We start from the raw sequence: 22641 nt of genomic DNA on the forward strand, positions 1-22641 counted from the left end.
GCCCTCACAGTGTCTGATATAACACAGCCCTCACAGTGTCTGATATAACACAGCCCCAGTATACAGCCCTCACAGTGTCTGATATAACACAGCCCCAGTATACAGCCCTCACAGTGTCTGATATAACACAGCCCCAGTATACAGCCCTCACAGTGTCTGATATAACACAGCCCCAGTATACAGCCCTCACAGTGTCTGATATAACATAGTCCCAGTATACAGCCCTCACAGTGTCTGATATAACACAGCCCCAGTATACAGCCCTCACAGTGTCTGATATAACATAGCCCCAGTATACAGCCCTCACAGTGTCTGATATAACATAGCCCCAGTATACAGCCCTCACAGTGTCTGATATAACACAGCCCCAGTATACAGCCCTCACAGTGTCTGATATAACACAGCCCCAGTATACAGCCCTCACAGTGTCTGATATAACACAGCCCCAGTATACAGCCCTCACAGTGTCTGATATAACACAGCCCCAGTATACAGCTCTCACAGTGTCTGATATAACACAGCCCCAGTATACAGCCCTCACAGTGTCACAGTGTCTGATATAACACAGCCCCAGTATACAGCCCTCACAGTGTCACAGTGTCTGATATAACACAGCCCCAGTATACAGCCCTCACAGTGTCACAGTGTCTGTTATAACACAGCCCCAGTATACAGCCCTCACAGTGTCACAGTGTCTGATATAACACAGCCCCAGTATACAGCCCTCACAGTGTCACAGTGTCTGATATAACACAGCCCCAGTATACAGCTCTCACAGTGTCTGATATAACACAGCCCCAGTATACAGCCCTCACAGTGTCACAGTGTCTGTTATAACACAGCCCCAGTATACAGCCCTGCCACCAAATAATGACTAATATAACACAGAGACAAAGGAAGTGATGAGGGCAGCGAAATGAGATAAGAGTTATCCAGGAAGACGGTAAGTGTTACCAACGAGTTGTGACTGTGTATTTAGTGACTTCTTAAAGGACTGAAGGCTAAGGGAGAGTCTAATGGCATGGGGTAAGGGAATTCGAAAGGAACGGGACAGCCCTTGAAAAATATTGCTGCTGAAAATAGTCAGTAATAGTCCGATCTGTAGAGTGAAGGGAGCGAGAAGGGGTGTATTTGTGGAGTAAAGAGGAAATGTAGTGAGGAGTGGAGTTAATGAGGGCTTTGTAGGTTAGTGTTAGCAGTCAGCATTGGATCCTGAAGGGTACAGGAAGCCAATGATTGACATAGGGGTGAGATGTGGGGGTAGCGGTCAGTCAGGAAGATGGGCCTGAGTGCAGCATTCATTACAGACTGGAGAGGAACAATGCCGATATTTGGAAGCCCGATGAGTAGTGACTTTGAATAGTCAATATAATATAGGGGCAATATTTTTAATGTGGAAGTTACAGGCATTCACTTAAACATGCGCAGACCTGTGAATGCTCCCTCGTTCTGTGCTGGTCATATTGATAGAAGTTGCCTAAATGATGTCACACCCACCTTGCAACACCAGCTGCCTATGTGCAGTCATGGGGAACAATAAATATTTAAAATTGTATTATTGTTAAATAAATAATGACACGGTGTAATATGCCATGTGTTGTGCATCTGAGGTTGTGTTTACCTAATTTTAAGGCCTGCTAAGGAACAGATGATTGTTATTATGTCCTGATATGTAAATCCATAGAATTCAAAGAGGGTGTACCCCCCCCCCCCCCACCCCCCCACCCCCCACGCTGCCCTTTGCCGGTTTTCCCCCTGCCCCTTACTGTTATACATCCACATCCACATTGGTCATTAATTCTCTCAGCAGTTTCAGTTCCCCTGTGATTGCCACACAGTGCCCTTAGGAAACATCTGTGCTCACTCCAATATCGCAATACTCTAATCTGTGTGGAATCTAGTGACTTACATCAGTTTCTAGTCATTGTCTAATTTACTTATTAGCATTGATCTTAGTTTTTGAACTACACTATGTGTTGTGCTCCGTGATGAGGAACGTATCTTTCTTTATTTGGGTTACATATAAGCCAAGAAATTTTACCATAAAGTTAGTTTTCTATCTGGATCTGTGTGATGTATTAGCAGGGCATACAATGTTGTCCCTTGTAGACTATATTCTCACTTTGTTGTATTCGGAATCTGGCCTATCCCTCTGTTTAGGACTTCATACAGTTATCCACAGAACAGAAAATGATAATAAAGAAAATCCCCATGTTTTTTAAGCCAAGCAGATTAAAGTAATATATACTCGTCTCTCGTTTTATAGAGACTGCTCTTTCTTTGTTAATTAAAGGATTTTTTCTGATGTTTTGCTTTCACATGACATCACTTCGACGTCCTTGTTTGTCTTCACTCAAAGCAGCAGACAAGATGTCTCGCCAATATTTGGGATCCTGTGCCTCTGGTGGGAGCTTAGGAATTATATACTTTTATGACTTCTTTAAAGTGTTCCCCCCCCCAGAACTGCAGTAAATGTCATGTGTTATAACTGGTTACAAGCTTGTATGGGATTTGACACTTTGTCCACAAGACAACATTTCTGTCTTTCAAAGCTTCCACCTTGAATTACCGCGCTGTGATTATTTAATAATATAGTGTCCTGGGAAGTTTCATCTTAAACATAAGAAGCGTGTCTATAATTATTTTATTCCTGCTCGTCCACTCGTTACCTAATCCATGGGTTTACACAGAAAAAAATAGGGTTATTAGCTAAATCAAGAATTGTTTAGTATTTCCAAAATATTTACTAATTTTAAGGCAATATACCTAAACTGGAAAAGATATCAGAGTTAGAATCTTTTTCTACTTTGACTCCGAAGATTATAGCATTTTTTTTCACTAACTACGTGTAACGCAGTCGCGTACACACAATCCATGGGGCCCCGGTGCAAAACTGATCCGTGGGCCCCTCTCCTGTCTCCCCCCCTCTACCCTGACCCTTGACCGTGGCCCCCCGACACATACAGACAGACAAACACACCCTGACAGACACATACATACATACACACACACAGACACATACATACACACACACAGACACATACATACACACATGCAGACACATACATACAGAGACACACACATCCAGACACATACATAGAGACACATACATACATGCAGACACAAACATGCAGACACATACATACAGACACATACACACATACAGAGACACACATACAGAGACACACACACACACACATACACAAAATGTTTCCTACCTTTTGTGACTTTCCCTGGGGTCCAGTGGTGGCTCAGCCTGATGGGAGTCAGAGTTCCCACTCTGACTGCCTCCTCCTTCCTGCTTCCTCCCGCGCAGGCTCTCTGTATGCTGGGAGGAGTTACCGGGGAGTCAATTCCTCCCAGCGTGTGATCGCATCACAGGGGGCCCAGTCGCGCTATTAAAGCGCCCAGCGCTGACCGGGCCCCCTGACAATCCATATCCATCAGATGGCCCTAACAGCATGGGCCACCCGATGGACCCTTTAATATGGGGCCGCAAAACATGGCAGCTGGTACCCGGTCGCGGGGGTCCGCAGGCAGCTGGACCCCCTGGAGTGACGGGCCCGGTCGCAGCTGCGACCCCTGCGACCGCGGTATGTACGCCGCTGGTGTAACGTACAACCCAACACACAGAGTAAAAACTCACCAGAATAAATGGAGACAGATAGAAAGTCCCTAAACCGGTCCTTAGAATGGCCAGAAAATAGAATATAATTCAAGGAAAGTCAGAAAGAGCAAAGGTCAAGGGAAGCCAGAAATGCACTAATACGAGAGTCAAAAGCCGAGTCAAGGGAGCCAGAAAACAGAGTAGTCGGGAGCCAGCTGGGTCAAAACCAATAAATGCCAAAAGGACAAAAGAGTGCGCTATAGGGACACTAGTAACACTAGGAAGTAGGAACCACAACAGGGCACTGTATTCTGTGCAGACTGGGATTTTAAATGGTTGGGGGCATAGTTAGCATCTTGCGTTGAACTCCTGTGACATCATGACTTCGGCACGCATGCGCCACATCATAAAATGGGCCGGCGTCCTTGTGGCTGTGTGGATCCTCATATTGCGTGGGAACGGCGGTCCACCGGATTGTGTGAGGGTGCTGTTAATGTGTGTGTGTAAGGGTGCTGTGTGTGTGAGGGTGCTGTTAGTGTGAGGGTGCTGTTAATGTGTGTGTGTGAGGGTGCTGTTAGTGTGAGGGTGCTGTTAATGTGTGTGTAAGGGTGCTGTGTGTGTAAGGGTGCTGTGTGTGTGAGGGTGCTGTTAGTGTGATGGTGCTGTTAGTGTGTGTGTGTGTGTGTGCGTGTGTGCGTGTAAGGGTACTGTGTGTGTGAGGGTGCGGTTAGTGTGTGTGTAAGGGTTCTGTTAGTGTAAGGGTGCTGTGTGTGTAAGGGTAATGTATGTGTGTATTGTGTGGGAGTGGAGGGGGTGTTTAGTTAATATCCTCCCTCCCTTCTTACCTTTTGTAGGGAGGGGGGACAGTGCTGCTGCCATCCCTGGTGGTCCGGGGCTAGAGTTCACTCTACTCTCGCGAGATCTGAGCGTTGCTGCAGCAACGCTCCGACCTTGCAAAAGGAACCCGGCAGAGCCGCTGGCTAGAGCTCCTCGGGTTCTCTCCTGCCTCCCTCCCTGTCGCCAGATCGGCAGACCGCCAGGGTAAGTACAAGGGGGCTGACACGACGCACAGCATAAATAAAACCCCTTGGTGATTTTGATAAAAGAGACTCTAAAGTCAGGAAATTTCATGAATTAATTGTACTTATTATGAAGAATTCATCCCGTTTCTGCTTATATTACAGTTTTTTTATTCTCCATCTGAGACACATTTTGTGATTTAAACAAATGTGTTTTGTGTTTTATCCTTCATGCCAACAATCTTCCATTACCCTTATTACATTTTTTAGCATACCTCTGTACGTTCTCTAATTCCTTAATGTTCTTCTCGTAAGTATGTGACATATTTTCCCTGCATATTGCGTTAATGGTGGGAATTTGGAACTGACATATAAGGAGGGAAAACTATATATTCATCATAAATATAAAGCCTCCCCCAGAAAGTTGATTGACGTTGTAAACTTTTACCCAGTCAATTGACTGCTAATTATTTCCAATTTGTTTAATGTTAACCTTAACTCAACTCCGTTTAGTTAATTAGTTGCATATTTATTTTTAATCCACAAACGGAAATTTCCCAGGGAACTGTGTCAAGAATGCGGATTTCAAATACTGGCAAAACGTTGCACAACTCATACAATCCATGACAGGATTGACCATTTCGTATACCCCAGAAAATTTCCTGCTACAAAATTACCCCTCAGGGCTCGCGAAATCTGTGATTTATCTTACCTACCAAATTAGCATAGCAGCGCTGATGCGCATCTGTAGGAAATGGAGGAGTACAGACTCTCCGACTATACGATACTGTATCCACCTAGTGCACCAAAACAAAACCTCGGAATGGGAAGCCAGACTAGCAGCCAACCAAAAGAACCAAATATGGAGAATAGCCTGGAATAGATGGGATGAGGTCACTAAGACCATGAACCCATAACCACACACTCTCAGAAGTGTCGACAGCTGTGCTCATACCTGGAGACCACTGTTCAATGCTGGGATGCAAGTTGAGTACAGAGTACCTATACTACCCTCACATTTTACCTTGTATGCCCACTGAATACTACCACTCTCACGGTTTAGCCTAAAAGCCCGGATAGGTGCTATATCCTGATATCGGTCCACACCACAACAGCAAATAACTGCTGGTGGCATTCATGTATCGCACATTCCAGTGGTACATGCATGTGTGTTTGAATATGTACAGCTCTCAACTCCCTCTCCCATGTTATTAATTTGCATGTCTGAATTGCTGTTCTGTTCATCTATGTCTGTGAACCAAAATTTAATTTAAAAAAAAAAGAATGCGGGCTTCCCTTACATGTTTCTCTCGTCCTCGTCATGAACGGAAGACTCTGCAAGCAGGAATAATGTCAGCACATCCTTAGTCTACTTTCCCTGCATCATTTAGCTTCGTACTGCGCACTGCCTTCCCAGACCACTGTTTCAGGCCTTCTTTTTGAGTGGTGATTTGCGAATGTGTGCAGTCCGCCTGCAGTAGAGTTCCAGCTCTTTGAACTAAGGGTCCGATTCTATCATTCAGTCCTGGACTACTTTAATTATGTTATTTAAGAAAGCTAATCTGAGTGGTCCGGCCTAAGTAATATCCCACTCTCACTATGCTCCCTGTAGCTAACGGGTGGCACAGTATTCTATTTTTCCTCTATGTTGTTTTTTTTGTTGCATTTCTTTGTTCCTTTGTACGAAGATTATTTTATAATACTCTGTTTAAGCTTAACTTTAAAACAATAAGAACACAGCGTAACATACCTACTAACATGTTAAACATATCAATCGTGTAAAGCGCTACGGAATCTGTTGGCGCTATATAAATGGCAATAATAATAATATCAAGGGGAGGACTTTAATTTTATGGGTGTGAATAGGGGTGTGACCAGGGGCAGGGCTATTAGTGGATATTAAGATGACTTACTAGTAGTTATTTATGCAACTAAAACAGTGGTTCCCAACCCAGTCCTTGAGTAGCCCCTAACAATCCAGGATTTAGGGATTACACATTTGTGTCTAAGGTGTTTTTAGAAAGAAAGGAAAAAAAAAACACTTTAGACACAAAAGGGTAATCCGTTAGTGTATCCGTTAGTAGTCTCCTGAATCCCAAGTGCTGCATTGATTAGAGCTCTCCTGCTTCCAGCAGAGTAGTGATTAGAGCTCTCCTGCTTCCAGCAGAGTAGTGATTAGAGCTCTCCTGCTTCCAGCAGAGTAGTGAGTAGAGCTCTCCTGTTTCCAGCAGAGTAGTGATTAGAGCTCTCCAATCCCACAAACATGAGCCTAGACTTCATGAAGGGGTAAAACGAATGTGTTTAATGGGAGCCACACACAGCCTTTTATGTAACTTCCCATGCAAGGGGTTTCCTTAAGCATAATCCAGGGGCATTCCCTGCTGGACCTGAGAGGAGCATAGGCGTGCACACGGGGTGTGCCGGGTGTGCCTGGGCACACCTTAATCCCCGCAGCACGCGCTATGTGCCTCCCTCCGTGGGCCGGTGAGGGAGATCAGAGCTCTCCCTCACCGACCCACAGGCAGGGAGGGAGGCAGGAGAGAACCCGAGGAGCTCTAGCCAGCGGCGCTGCCGGGTTCCTTTTGTAAGGTCGGAGCGTTGCTGCAGCAAAGCTCAGATCTCGCGAGAGTAGAGTGAACTCTAGCCCCAGACCACCAGGGATGGCAGCAGCACTGTCCCCCCTCCCTACAAAAGGTAAGAAGGGAGGGAGGATATTAACTAAACGCCCCCTCCACCCCCACACAATACACACATACATTACCCTTACACACACAGCACCCTTACACTAACAACACCCTTACACACACATTAACCGCACCCTCACACACAGCACCCTTACATGCAGGGGCGTATTAGCCGCGAGGCAAACAAGGCATTTGCCTTGGGCGGCATTTTTCAGGGGGCGGCAAAAAAAGCCGCCCCCAAATGCCCAAGGCAAATGTCTTGTTAGCCTTGCGGCTAACAAGGCATGCTGGGCAGCCGGTGGGCTGCTGGGCAGTGCGGGTGGGTGGGCGGGCGGCGAGGGAGCACTTCCTCTGAGCGGTCTGCTCAGCTCCCTCGCGCGCCGCAGAGTGAGGCTGGGAGCCGGAATATGACGTCATATTCCGGCTCCGCCTCCCAGCATCACTCTGCGGCGCGCGAGGGAGCTGAGCAGAGAGCTCAGAGGAAGTGCTCCCTCGCCGCCCGCCCACCCACCCGCACTGCCCAGCAGCCACTGGACCACCAGGGAGACAGATACCCCCCCCCCCCCAGCATTCCAAAAGGTAAGGAGGCTGGGGGGGTTAAATGTAAAAAAAAAAATGTATTAAATATGTGAGTGAGTGAGTGAGTGTGTTTGTATGTCTGTGTATGTCTGTTAGTGTGTCTGTGTGTGTGTGTATGTCTGTAAGTGTGTGTTTGTTAGTGTGTGTGTATGTCTGTAAGTGTGAGTGTGTCTGTTAGTGTGTGTGTGTGTCTGTTAGTGTGAGTGTGTGTGTGTATCTGCTAGTGAGTGTGTGTTAGTGTGTGTGTGTGTTTCTGTTACCTAGTGTATGCGTATTTGTCAGTGAATGTGTGTGTGTGTGTGTATTTAGAAGGCGGGACGGGGGAAGTGTTGGGTGGGGGTGGCGCGGGCGGGGGGGGAGGGTTGGTTGGGGGTGGCGTGGGCGGGAGGGGGGCGCCTGAGTTTTGTCCTGCCTAGGGCAGCACAAAACCAGGATACACCACTGCTTACATGCACACACACACACACACTAACAACACCCTCACACTAACAGCACCCTTACACACACAGCACCCTTACACACACACATTAACAGCACCCTCACACTAACAGCACCCTCACACACACACATTAACAGCACCCTCACGCACACAGCACATACACACATTAACAGCACCCTTACACACACACTAACAGCACCCTCACACACACAGCACCCTTACACACACACACAGCACACACATACACAGCACCCTTACACGAACAGCACCCTCACACTAACAGCACCCTCTCACGCACAGCACCCTTACACACACACATAAACAGCACCCTCACACTAACAGCACCCTCACACTAACAGCACCCTCTCACGCACAGCACCCTTACACACACACATAAACAGCACCCTCACACTAACAGCACCCTCACACATACACACACACCACACACACACACACTAACAGCACCCTTACACATACACACACAGCAAACACACACACTAACAGCACCCTCACACATACAGCACTCTCACACATACACACACAGCACACACACACATACACACACAGCACACACACACACATACAGCACACACACACACATACAGCACCCTCACACATACAGCACTCTCACACATACAGCACCCTTACACACACACAGCACCTTCACACACACAGCGCCTACACACACACACACACACAACACCTACACACACACACACACACAGCAGTGTGTGTGTATATATATTTATATATACACACAATTTAGTAGAAGTTTTTCACTCCAGCTTTCCTCCTTTTAATGGCCCGGTGCTTAACTGCACGAAGATATAGATTCCAAAAGAGAGCCAGCACCTAAGGACTTATATGAAAAGTATGAAGGCTTTTAATTTAACCCCTTAAGGACCAAACTTCTGGAATAAAAGGGAATCATGACATGTCACACATGTCACACATGTCATGTGTCCTTAAGGGGTTATGTCCTGAGGAAACTTCACTATGGTGAACTGAAACGTTGACTGTTTGGATTAAAAGCCTTCATACTTTTCATATAAGTCCTTGAGTGCTGGCTCTCTTTTGGAATCTATATATATATATATAAACACGGCGTGTGTGTTTGTGCTTTAGGGTGCACACCCTTATGCAGTGGGCTGTGCACGCCTATGTAGAGGAGACTAGTTACAAGCACACTCCTCCCGTGTGCTGGAGAGATAATTACCTGAGCACACAAACCTATAATTAAATTATCTATCAGGTACAAAAACATACAATATAACAAAACCCCCCAAATACCCCCAAAACACATGAGAACCCCACAAACATCACATGCTCCAATAGCCCCGATCTGGGTGGCCAATCTATCAAAAAATCACCCAGATCGGTTCAGGGGTTCGGGATTTTCATGGAAGTCAATTATTTGACCCACCATGCACATGGTTCTATGCCCAAAACAGTTCCAGGAAATCGGGGCTAACGGTTGGTCTCTTTCTTTAGATAAAACACCGAACGGAATACTTAAGTGTTGCGGTCACCGGCCCGCCGAGCCTCACGGCCGTGCCCGACCGGCACGGCCGCGCCGACAACACGAGCTTACCTGCTCGTCGGCGAGCCGGGAACCGCTCCTTCCATTCTTCCGGGCATCACGCCCGAATCAAACATGGCGCCGACCACGTGGTCGCGCCTAAGAGTAGCCCCGCCCCCGAGCATTATACCAACGTGTGCGTGACGTCACGACGTCAACGCACACGCACGTTTTGGGGTCAGAGGTCGCCCTCTGACCAATCATAGCCTAGAGAGGGGTATTTAAACCCCTAGCTTTTTCCAGTACTTTGCCCTGTCGTGGTTTCAGTTTCCTGATTTCCTGAGAGTGCTATTTCCGTGATTCTGATTTCCTGGTATCCTGATCCTTGGCGTTTCCCTGGTTATTCTGATCTCTGGTTTCCCTGACTTGGCTTGTTTTATCGGTATTGAGTATTTTCTGGCTTCCTTGACCTCGGCTTTCCCTTTGACCATTCTCTGTCTCTAGCGTATTAGTCCGGCCATTCTAAGGTCCGGTTTACGCTCTATCCTGTTATTTTCCTTTTCTTACCTATGTATATGTTTACATAGTTTCTGCGTGCTGGACCACATTACTAGTCGTGACATTAAGTTTCCACTGAACAGTGCCTTTCTAAGTGGGGTAGAACGCAGGCGATGATGGAAGTCCAGCAGTGTTCGAGAGTTTCTGTGTCCGATTTTAGTTCCATGAGATTTATGCCCAAACCCCGATGCCTGCATTCCTTGTGGTCATTCATACAAAATGTGGCCACCCAGATGAACACTTAGAACACTGCGGTGGAAATTGCTACAAAGTATCAATTGGGCTTAACAAGCACCCGGGTGGTCTCTGGTTCATGTGGCTGTTCGGTTACCGAACAATACAAGCCAAATTGCACAAACCAAGCCTTTTTTTCAGTGTATTTTGCATGGTCCATAATCCTGGGACAGGAGGCTGGCCCATGAAAAGGTTCGGTTCCTCACACCCCTGAACTAAAATGTCATTTAGAACAAGAACAGTGGGGCTTCTAGAAAAGATATCAAGAGAGAACAGAGAGATTTGGACCCAAAATGGGGACTGTTCCTCCTAATTAAAGACACTTAGGAGGTATGCACACATTGAATGGCCCATTATATTATGGCTACAACATGCAGCTTATTAACTATGAAGACCATAATTACAAATATATTTTTAGGCTATTTTCTAAAGATGACGATCATTCCAAACCACGTGCGTCTGCACAATATCTTTTTTCTTCCTAACTTCTCTGGAAATACTCGGCAAAAATTGGCATTATGCCAACCCAAAGTAAATATGATATTGGAAATATCAGTCTCTCCTCAGAGTAACTCAAGGTTACAAAACCGTACAGTCAGCAGCCATCTTATTGTCCTGGACGCATTCTTTCGGTTATCTCATATTTTCTCTCAAGATAAGGCGAAGTGGCAAACAAAAACATGCAGGAAATCCAAGCGATATACTCGCTAATCATTTATTTCCCTTAATCCTTGAGTTACAGGAATTGGCTGAAATGCACTAAGCAGTTTTCAAAATACAGGAACATTCAGCCATTATTTTTTTTATTTTTTTTAACGCAGTATGTGAGTCATATGCATGTGACAAATATGAAGTTCCTGCAGAACTAAAATCCAGGCTTGTATTTTAAAATCAGCAGCCAACAAGCAAACGGTTAGACAGCTCCACTGTAAAAGGTGAAAAGAAATTTGAGAAAATGCACATGGCATCGTATGTATTTTATCCTGTCTTATGCCCCTACCTGAGATGACACAAGGGAGGCGGGCATATCTACTAAATGGTGAACAGCCAAAAAATGTCAAACCCCGTAGACTTATTTATAATTTACTTTTCATTATTTACCTCTTGTACTGCCGAGTTATAAAAAGTTACACATTCACAATTTAAAGGGATGGCAAGCAGGGGGATTTGGGATCAGAATTTGTCTTGAACCCAGGCAACAAAATATCTGGGACCAACAGATGGCGATCATGTCAGTGCGCATTCAAAATGAAAATGGTTTCGGAGGTCGAGCAGGGATGGGATGGTGGAGAATGACATGGGAGCACGCATCATGTTTCCAATGTGTTACCGCTGCTTTTTTGGTTCAAAATGAACACAATGTGCGAACTGCAAGATGCTGCTTGGATCTCAGAGAAAAAGACAAAGGGCCATTCACAGTCCAAGACACAAGTGATCCCTTATTACCCAGTCATGTATAAAGCACAGGTACGAACTCAGCTTCAGATACAACTGGATTGTCCAGATCATACCTGACACATAGCTCGGAGATACAAAATGTTGTCTGTGTAATGACATGTTAGAGAGAATGAGTACTGGCACAGTCATTAACAACCATGAATTATTGATACATTATGGAACAGTCTACCAGGTGCCTGGACAGCTTTTATATTATTCTGCAGAATTCTCTTATACAAGTTGCAACAGGAATGTAGCATTCCAAATAAGCGTGCTCATGGCTGCAAAGCTCAGCAATAGTCAGGAGAGTAATATTACATTTATAAACTTCATAGATAGACATACAACAATATTCAATAAAGTGAGAATCCATGGTGAATTCAAAGTGAATATCCAATTTAAAGGGACACTGTAGGAACCCAGACCACTTCAGCTTATTGAAGTGGTCTGGGTGCAGTGTCCCTATTGCACTTAGTGCTGCAATGTTAAACATTAGACATGTGCAATTCGTTTCGGTCCGAATAAAAAATCGGCCGAATTTCGGGTAATTCGGACATTCGGGTGCTTATCTACCAAGCGGCTGCAAGAAAAGTCCCGAAATGCCGGAGTTCCGAAGTTGCCGAAGTTCCGAAGTTGCCGAAGTTCCAAAGTGCCGAAGTTCCAAAGTGTCTAAGATCCGAAGTTGCCGAAGTTCCGAAATGGCGAACTTCGGCACTTCAGCAATTCGGCACTTCGGCACTACTACACTTCGGGAGACTAGAAAATACACAATTAAAAAGCCTGTAGGCTATAATGCAGAAAGGGACAGTCAGGTCAAGTTTAACTCCTTAAGGACACAAGACATGTGTGACATGTCATGATTCCCTTTTATTCCAGAAGTTTGGTCCTTAAGGGGTTAAAGGAATACAGTCCTATTGTGATAGATAATAAGTAATTAACTAGCCATAATACAGAGAATACCGTTTCTCACAAGGAGCATTTCACCAGGGTCTTATACAAGGTTTCCCTTGATGCCAAACAGAGATGCTGATTGGCACAGCACAGAATATTTCCTTGCATGTGGAATAGCATGAGATCATCAAGCTCCGCCCACTGTCAGGAAGTATCAGGCGTAGGAAAAATACTGAGACAAAGCAATCCTGACTTTGTCTCAGTATATCTTTTGACTGGGCTGGAGTTTCAGTGAAATTCCAACACAGTCAATATGAGTATTCTATAAAGATTCTGTGTAGCCACACAGTATTTGTAGTGTAACAATGCTCAATGCATGCTCTGTATCACAGATAAAATACCTTTACTGAGAATAACTCTTAATATTATAGTTTTGTGGTCATTATTATTTATTATTATTATTATTATTATTATTATTATTTTGTGGTCATTATTAATTTTATCATTAGTATTATTATTATTTTGTGGTCATTATTATTAGCTCTTATATAGCATCAGCATTTTCCGCAGAATAAACTCTTAGCTTATTTTCACACCGAACAAGTTAATCATTTTTCTTGACTGCATTGGGACAAATTGATGCATTATTAAACAAATACACGCTCTTACCTAACGAACCACTCTCGCAGCTAGACACTCAGGCACTAATATACAGAGTGACGTATTCACTGTAAAACACACCCACACTCAGGAATATTCACTAAATTGAGAATTTAATTTAACTGGGGAAATGTAGCTGTGTTTTCTGTTTGGCTACTCTCTTCTTAATTCTGAAATTCAATTCGAATTCACTTTGAATTCTCACTTTAGTTGATAACCCTGACTCACCGCTGTGACAAGCACTCAATGACTGCGATAAACATTCAGTGTGGCAAACACACAAACAGTGTGTGACCAACGCATACATTGTCACAAACACACACACACACACAAACTCACAATGGCAAACACACAAACACTGACAGAAACAACTAATACCCCTCCCTGCCCTGGCCCCTTGTCAGGTCTCCACTTTCCGGTTTAACTACCTTGAACTCCCGCCTCGCGCCTCCCTCCACGGAGATGCCGTGCTGGAGCGGGACTCACCGTGCAGAGCAGCCGGCCCACCACCGACGTTGGCCGCTTAACATCTTCCAGACACTATCGCTTCCTGAACGCGACCACACAGAATCCAGAGCTTCAGCGGAATCCTATGGCGTGCGCATGCGTCGAAACAAAGTCTCTTAAAGAGACAGAAGGCAGAAGACAGAGAAGGGGGGGTGAATGAAGGAGGCGCTACAGTAAATGGGCATGCCCCTTCTCCCTATTTAAACTCCACTAACCCTTGAATCTTTGCTAAGTTATACTGCGCTTCTGTTGTGTTAATACCTTCAGTGCCTGTCTGTTTGATTCCCTGATATTTGATTACTGCTTGACTCCTGACTACGATCCTGTGCCGCCTGTCCTGACCTTTCGCTTTCCTGACCCTTTTGTACTGCGTTCCTGATTGAGTTACAGACTATTCGGCATCAGATAGACAGACAGATAGACAGACATATAGATAGATAGATGGATGGATAGATAGAACCCAGATTCTTCACTTCGAAAATACAGGATTATTCACTAAAATGAGGATTGTTTGGGATTTAAATAGAATTTCACTTTTCAACCAAATTAACTGAATTTAGAAAATAAATCTCCCAGTCATTTGTGTTTTCAGTTCAGAGATTTTGGCCAATAATGTAAATTTTACTTAGAATTTCCGACATTTCACACTTTATTGAATAATCCTGTAGATTTCCCTCCTCTGTAAGATCTTATTATAACATAAAATATAGAGAATCCTATACGGGATATAATTACTGGGATTCAGCAATTAAAAAAAGACATTAAGAAGAATGTTAGAAGTAAAAGTGGGGCGTGATGATTTTATAGCTAATTAGTGGTTTTATGTTTCACATTGGCTATAATTGCTTATTACCACAATGGTGAGAGAATGAACAATTCACAATGCCGACTACCTGTAATTAGCATCCTTCTGTTACCTGTCCATGGCAACCTAGGCGAATGCCAAAACAACAAGACTAGTAACAGACACAGGACGGATCCACGCTGATATAATGAGCTATGATTAGAATGTATGGTCCCTAGGCATGATGCAGGTGTTCCATCACTCATTCCCATTGAACTCATTGTTTGTTTTCCATCCAACAGATCTTATTTGGAAAAAACTTTATATGTGTATTATATAGCTAGTGTCCAGTTAAAGGAAATAAATAAATGTAATTCTGTATTTAACCGCTTATGGATGGAGGTAATTGTCCAACTTCTGTGTTTTTGTTCCAGGGATTTTTATTTAAGTTCACCCTTACATATTACATATTGTATTTTAAAGGACAAAATGAGTGTTCTTTTCATATCCTATATGTATGGCTTGCACAACATTAAATATGACTGAAATGGAAAAAAATTGAAAAAACTAATACATTTATTTCTTTTTGCACCGCTAGGTATGCAGCAATATGATATTCTAGGCTTATACAAAAGCCAAATTACAAGACTTGTATCGATATCGAATGGGTTACAGAAGGGAAATTCGTGTTGTTAGCGCATGTAACACTTCATATTGTGGTAAATTGGTTGTTTGCGTTCCATCAGGATTTTACTTGTAGAATTACTATACTAAAAACAGAACAGTAGAACAGTAAACTGTTAGTGTTTGTTTTTTTCTGTAAAAATTCACTAGTTATACATTGGCATTGTGGCGGAGAATTGTCCAAAGCGACATTCAATAGTCAACAGATGTTGCCTTAGACAGGCTTCACATTGCGACAGGATATGATACATTTTGTTTTGTTGTTTTGTCTTTTGTTTTTTGTTTGGATATTGTCTTTATTTTCGTTTTGTCGCAATATACTGATGCCACATCAGGCTGTATGTAAAAGAACCGTCTGTATCAATCCTAGGTTGAGAGAAGATATATATTCAGGGGTGTCGCAGCACCCGATACGACAAGGGGGCAAAGGGAGGCGATGAGCTGCTAGTGAGCTTTAGGATGTGATTTAGGATGTACATATGTTGTGCCTAGATGTTTGTTTATGAGGTCTTTTGTCTGCTGCTGCGTTTATTTTTGAATATATAGGTATGGAAGCTGAGCAGTCATAGGAGACACCGATGCTGGTAATCACTTGTTTGAGTGGGTATGGTTTCCAGTGATACTCGTGCCTTCAAGAGGCAGTTTTTGGTGGCGGGCTTGTGCGGCCCCCTCCGTCTCCGATACGGCATCCGCGTCTCCCGTAGACCGCCCAAATAGAAAGGCTAGGGGGAAGAGAATAGAGGAGAGAGGCAAGTAAAAATAGAGAGTAGAAAAGAGAGGGAAAGGGTAGGCAGTTCGGAGGTGGGTAAGCCACATAGTCTGTATCGGCCGTGGCGGCAAGGCGGGGGAGGGGGATAGTAGCAGCGGGGCCAACCATCCCCCATGGGACAGACAGGTAGACCCCGGCGGGGAGAAGCAGCAGAGAGGCCCAGCCAGCGGCAAGCCAGGAGCACCAAGGGGGTCTTGTTTTTTCCAAATGTTTCCTTATAATATTCTACGTATCAGTTCTGATTATTATATGCCTTATATGTATAGGATCCTAATTCTGTTAACACTAACCCTATAATTAGGATAACTCTAACTATATACCTAACCTTACACTATCCCTAACCCTAAAGCAGCATTAACCCTAAAACAGCATTAACTCTTACCTTACCCTAACCCTACATCTAACCCTAACCCTATGGGATTCCCTCTGGCAATGTCAGTAGTGATATCAGCAAAGGGATTTCTAAGCTAAAGCTATAGAGTGGTCTGTGAGCACCATCTACTGGCAGTTTGCAGCATGAGAGGGAGATCTTTGACATTCTGCCTTTGCGCTAGGTTCATGTTTGTTGTAGTCTGGCTGATGGTATCTGTTATATCTTTATGATTGATTACCTGTGTATTGAATACTGACGATTGGCTTTATTTACCTGGATGCTGCTTATCATATAGTCCTCTCACCTGTTACCTTTGCCGTTCCTGGATGAATACCTTGCTTTTCTTGATACCATTTTATTTGCTATCACAGACACATGGACAAAAACTCACACTCCTGGCACCAACTCTGCACTTATGAAGGGCATGTAGAATTCATATTTTGCTTTAAAACATATTTTTCAGGTACCTTCTAACTAAATGTTTTTCCTAGTTTTTATTTTTTTTTAGATTTAACTAATATAATCCAAGCCATTCACTGTTTAAAGGAACACTATAGGGTCAGGAACACAAACATGTATTCCTGACCCTATAGTGTTAAAACCACCATCTAGCCCCCATTGACCCCCCTTATTCTCCCTAAATATTGTAAAATCTTACCTTTATTCCAGTCTGCAGCTGCTGGCTTTGCCCCTGATCTGCCTCTGTGGCTGACATCATCAGAAGTGATGATCTAAGCCAATCACAATGCTTTTCCCATAGGAAAGCATTGGATTTGCTGAGATTGTCAATTGTGATGATGGCAGCCAAGGAGGGTGGAGTCAAATGCCATCCTGGCCAATCAGCAGTGTTGCACAGTGTGAAGCTCTGCCCCAGGAAGCACCTCTAGTAGCCGTATGAGTGGCCAGTGGAGGTATCCCTAGGCTGTAATGTAAACACTGCATCTTCTCTGAAAAAAACTGTGTTTACAGCAAAAAGCCTACATGGACAGGCTATACTCACCAGAATAACTACAATAAGCTGGTGACTATAGTGTAACTTTAAATGATGCATTGAAACAGAAACAGAAAATGTTTTACAGTGATTTGGTTTACTGTGTATCTAGCTCCCTCTATTGCTGGAAAATGGAAAATCATCATATATCATATTCAACATGCCTGCCTACCAGGCTCTACGAAAAGTTTTACCTACTTTTTTTTTTTAATTTAACCCTTTAAGGACAAAACTTCTGGAATAAAAGGGAATCATGACATGTCACACATGTGTCCTTAAGGTGTTAACTAATATAATCAAACCCATTCACTATTTAAGGACCACAAACATGTATTTCGGACCCTATAGTGTTAAAAACACTATCAAGACCCCTTGCCCCACTAAATATAGAAAAATCATACCTTCATTCCAGTCTGCTGCTGCTTGCTCTGCCCCTGATCAGAAGTGATGATCTCAGCCAATCACAATGCTTTTCCCATAGTAAAGCATTGGATTGGCTAAGATTGACAATTCTGTTGTCAGCCAAGGGGGGCAGAGCCAAACACCATCTTGGCCAATCAGCATCTTCTCATAGAGATGAATTGAATGAATACATCTCTATGATGACAGTTAAGTGTCTTCATGCAGAAGGTGAAGATACTGAAATCTGCACTTTTTACAAATTGAAAAATATAGGACACACTACTGACACATAAAGCTTTTCAGCAAACCTGCCGTAGGACCCCATCTTGACTATAAAGTAAGCAGTGGCCTGGAGGTCCCAGAGGCACATTGGGAGTATGTGGCCCAGGTCCCGTACAGCTGTATTGTCGGTACCCCACTCATGGTAGCCCTGACAATACCCATAGCGACTGCCTATTGGTAATTTTTCTTCTTGGAGTTGACAGGTCCTGTACAGTGCAATTTCTACGTGCTGCAGTTTGTTTCTCGAATGGTTCATGGACCATACGTTGCTGGGTGAATTGCCAGAGCCTCTGTCAGAATGTATGAAAAAGACAGGCCTGGACAAATATTTATCTGTATTATCAACATTATCAGGGTTATTTACTACAGTGAGAGTTCAAAGTGAATTTTACGTTTAAGGCCAGAGTTACTGAAAAGAAAGCATAGCTGACTTAGAGAATGTTTCTAGTTTGGATATTTTGACCTTTAATTTGATATTTTAAATTCTCTCTTTAGTGAATAAGCCGGTGTCTTTGTTCTTCACAAACAAAGCTTTTTCATTAAGACGGTTCCTGTCTCAATGTGAGTTAATTCCTAGTTGTTGAAGAAGTCCCACTTCTGTTCTGCTTGGAGAGTGCTTGTGCTAGTGATAGATTGTCCAGATTAACCTCCAGAAGAAATGGTTCATGGACCTCACGGTAGATTTACTTAGCAGACTTTTTATATAGAATTAAGAGGTCTATGAATAAATAGATATAAAATGTTCAAACAATGCAAGCATCCATTAGACACAATTTTAAAAACAAAATTAAATGAACAGACTATAACAAATCCAGATTTCTTTCACTTTTGGAGGTTTTACACTAAAGGGAATTAACCCCTTAAGGACTGAGCCAATTGTACAAGTTGTGATCAAAACAAAACATAAACAAAACCTTGAATTTGCTGTTCAGTCTGTTCAGGCGTAATTCACCTCTTTCATTATATGTGCACCCACACTTATTATTTATAATTTTGTTCACGAGAAACAGGGCTTTCACGTCACATCAAATATTTGTATAGTAAACATAATTTAATATGAATAAAATATTTAAAAAATAGAAATTAAGAAATGTTATTTTTTTTAGTTCTGCATGGCATTTTAACTGTGAATGTTACAATACTGTTATCTGTTACTGCAAAAAAGTATTTTTTGTATTCAGTGATAATAACAGTACCCCCAATGTACAGGTTTTATGGTGTTTTGGAAAGTTACAGGGTCAAATATAGCACATTACATTTTTCAGTTTATACACACTGAAATTTGTCAGACTGGTTATGTTGCCTTTGAGACCGTATGGTAGCCCAGGAATGAAAATTACCCCTATGATGGCATACCATTTGCAAAAGTAGACAACACAAGATATTACAAATGGGGTATGTCCAGTCTTTTCTAGTAGCCACTTAGTCGCAAACACTGGCCAAAGTTGGCATTCATATTTGTTTGTGTGTGTTAAAAATGCAAAAAAAAATAATTGAACGCTAAGTTTGGCCAGTGTTTGTGACTAAGTGGCTACTAGAAAAGACTGGACATACTCCATTTGAAATACCTTGGGTTGTCTACTTTTCCAAATGGTATGCCATCATGGGGGTAATTTTCATTCCTGGGCTACCATACGGTCTTAAAGGCAACATAACCAGTCTGGCAAATTTCAATGTGAAAAAAAGTTAATTCAAGCCTTATATCTGACTCAGTAACTTTTGAAAACACTATAAAACCTGTACATGGGGGGTACTGTTATACTCGGGAGACTTTGCTGAACACAAATATTAGTGTTTCAAAATAGGAAAACATATCACAACAATTATATCGTCAGTGAAAATACAGTTTGTGTGTGAAAAATGCAAAAAAATTGCATTTTTACTGACGATATCTTCGTTGTGATATGTTTTTCTGTTTTTAAACACTAATATTTGTGTTCAGCGAAGTCTCCCAAGTAAAACAATACCCCCCATGTACAGGTTTTATGGTGTCCTGAAAAGTTACAGGGTTAAATATAGGGCTTGCGAGACAAATTCTCTGGACTTTCTGCCTGGGTTGTCGGGCAGGTCCCTTAGATTGTAATTAATAAAATTACACGATTGTATATGTAAAAATATTATTATATTATTATATATTATATTATAAATATATTTGTAGAATTTAAATATATATGTATATATATATATATATATATAATTTTTTATCATTTATATATATATATATATAGATAGATACATATATGTATTTATAACGTCATTCTAAATGTATTTTGAATTTAATATATATGTATATTAATCTCAAAATACAGTTAGAACAAATTAAAACTGGCATATAATTTTGTTTTAATTTAAAGGACCACTCTAGGCACCCAGACCACTTCAGCTTAATGAAGTGGTCTGGGTGCCAGGTCCACCTAGCTTTTACCCTTTTTTTTATAAACATAGCAGTTTCAGAGAAACTGCTATGTTTATTCTGAGGGTTAAGCCAGCCTCCAGAGCCTCTAGTGGCTGTCTCACTGACAGCCGCTAGAGGCGCTTGCGTGCTTCTCACTGTGAAAATCACAGTGAGAGCACGCAAGCGTCCATAGGAAAGCATTATGAATGCTTTCCTATGCGACCGGCTGAATGCGAGCGCGGCTCCTGCCGCGCATGCGCATTCAGCCGATGACGTCGCGAGGAAGAAGAGGAGGAGGAGTAGAGCTCCCCGCCCGGCGCTGGAGAAAGAGGTAAGTTTAACCCCTTCCTCCCCCCAGAGCCCGGCGGGAGTGGGTCCCTGAGGGTGGGGGCACCCTCAGGGCACTCTAGTGCCAGGAAAACGAGTATGTTTTCCTGGCACTAGAGTGGTCCTTTAATATAATTTATTTTTTATTTTATATATATATTTTTTCAATTAATTTATTGATTATTTTAATTTTATATATATATATATATATATATAAAATTAACGTCATTCTAAGTGTATTTTAATATTAATATATAAATACACTTTTCTTAATGATGTATGTATGTGTATGTGTATGTGTATATAAAAATACTTAGATCATATATATATGATCTAAGTACTTTTTTATTTAATTTAAACACTATTTTATTACTTTTATTAACTTTAACAAACTTTTTTACAGGATTGACGGGGACAGCCTGAGAGCTCAGCCTGGGTGTCCACATGAAAAGCGTCCAGTGTCATTCAGTGGACTAAACGTTGGCTAAGGACCTAGAAGTGCCTCTAGTGGTTGTCTGGTACATAGCCACTAGAGGTGGAGTTAGCCCTGCAAGGTAATTATTGCATTTCATCAAAAACTGCAATAATTATAATTTCAGGGTTCACGGGACTGGGACACAATAAACTGAAGTGGTCTGGGTGCCTATACCGTCAGTTTCAGGAGACCGACAAAGAATTTGGGTTAAAACGGCTGAAATTAAAATAAAAATCTCCAACGCTACAGTTTTTTTCTGTTCACTTTATTTGACCTAAAATTGAGTTTGTGGTAATTTCTCCACAATTTCTAATTCAGCGAATAACCCCCTAATGTTATACTTTCATGTGTTGGTTGTTGTGTGGTTTTGTTTGTGTTTAGCAGCAGGTTTTCCCGTCAGCAAGTAGATGTTTTACCGCAGCCCTGACATAAAACCTTTGAAGTGGTAACATTGTGTCATAAGCGCCTAAAACTAAGTAATTATTCTTGCTGACTGAAGATTCTAGAACCTGTCTGACTTCATACTCAGAAATCCTCCCCATCACAGAAATCAACTAAGTACATGAAAAGGCCAAGATTTCATTGACAGCATGGCCTAGTTTAAAGCGGCACTGTCATGGCCAAATCCGGTTTTTTTTTAACCCCCCCTCCCGCCTCCCCTAAATCCAATTGACCCCCTAGCCACCCCCAAATGCCCCTAAGCCCCCCATATTACCTATTTTTAATCTTTATTTTCTGCCCCGATCTATATTCAGGGCGCCGCCATCTTTGTGTGGGTAGGTGAAGTCCCTGTGGGACACGTCATCTCCCCACACTAGATAGCCTGTGAGATTCCCGCACATGCCCAGTGAAACACCTGGACATGCGAACGGGAATTCCATCTATTCATTCATTCATCAGACAGACGAATGAATGAATAGAAAAATCAGCCGAACAAACTAACACTGTGTATCAGTGTTCGTTTGTTCGTTCGGTTTATTACAAGGAGGGAGCTACCGGCGTGCAGCTCCCTCCTTGTAATATGT

The sequence above is a fragment of the Pelobates fuscus genome, chromosome 13 (genome assembly GCF_036172605.1).
Source record: "Pelobates fuscus isolate aPelFus1 chromosome 13, aPelFus1.pri, whole genome shotgun sequence".
Taxonomy (NCBI): domain Eukaryota; kingdom Metazoa; phylum Chordata; class Amphibia; order Anura; family Pelobatidae; genus Pelobates; species Pelobates fuscus.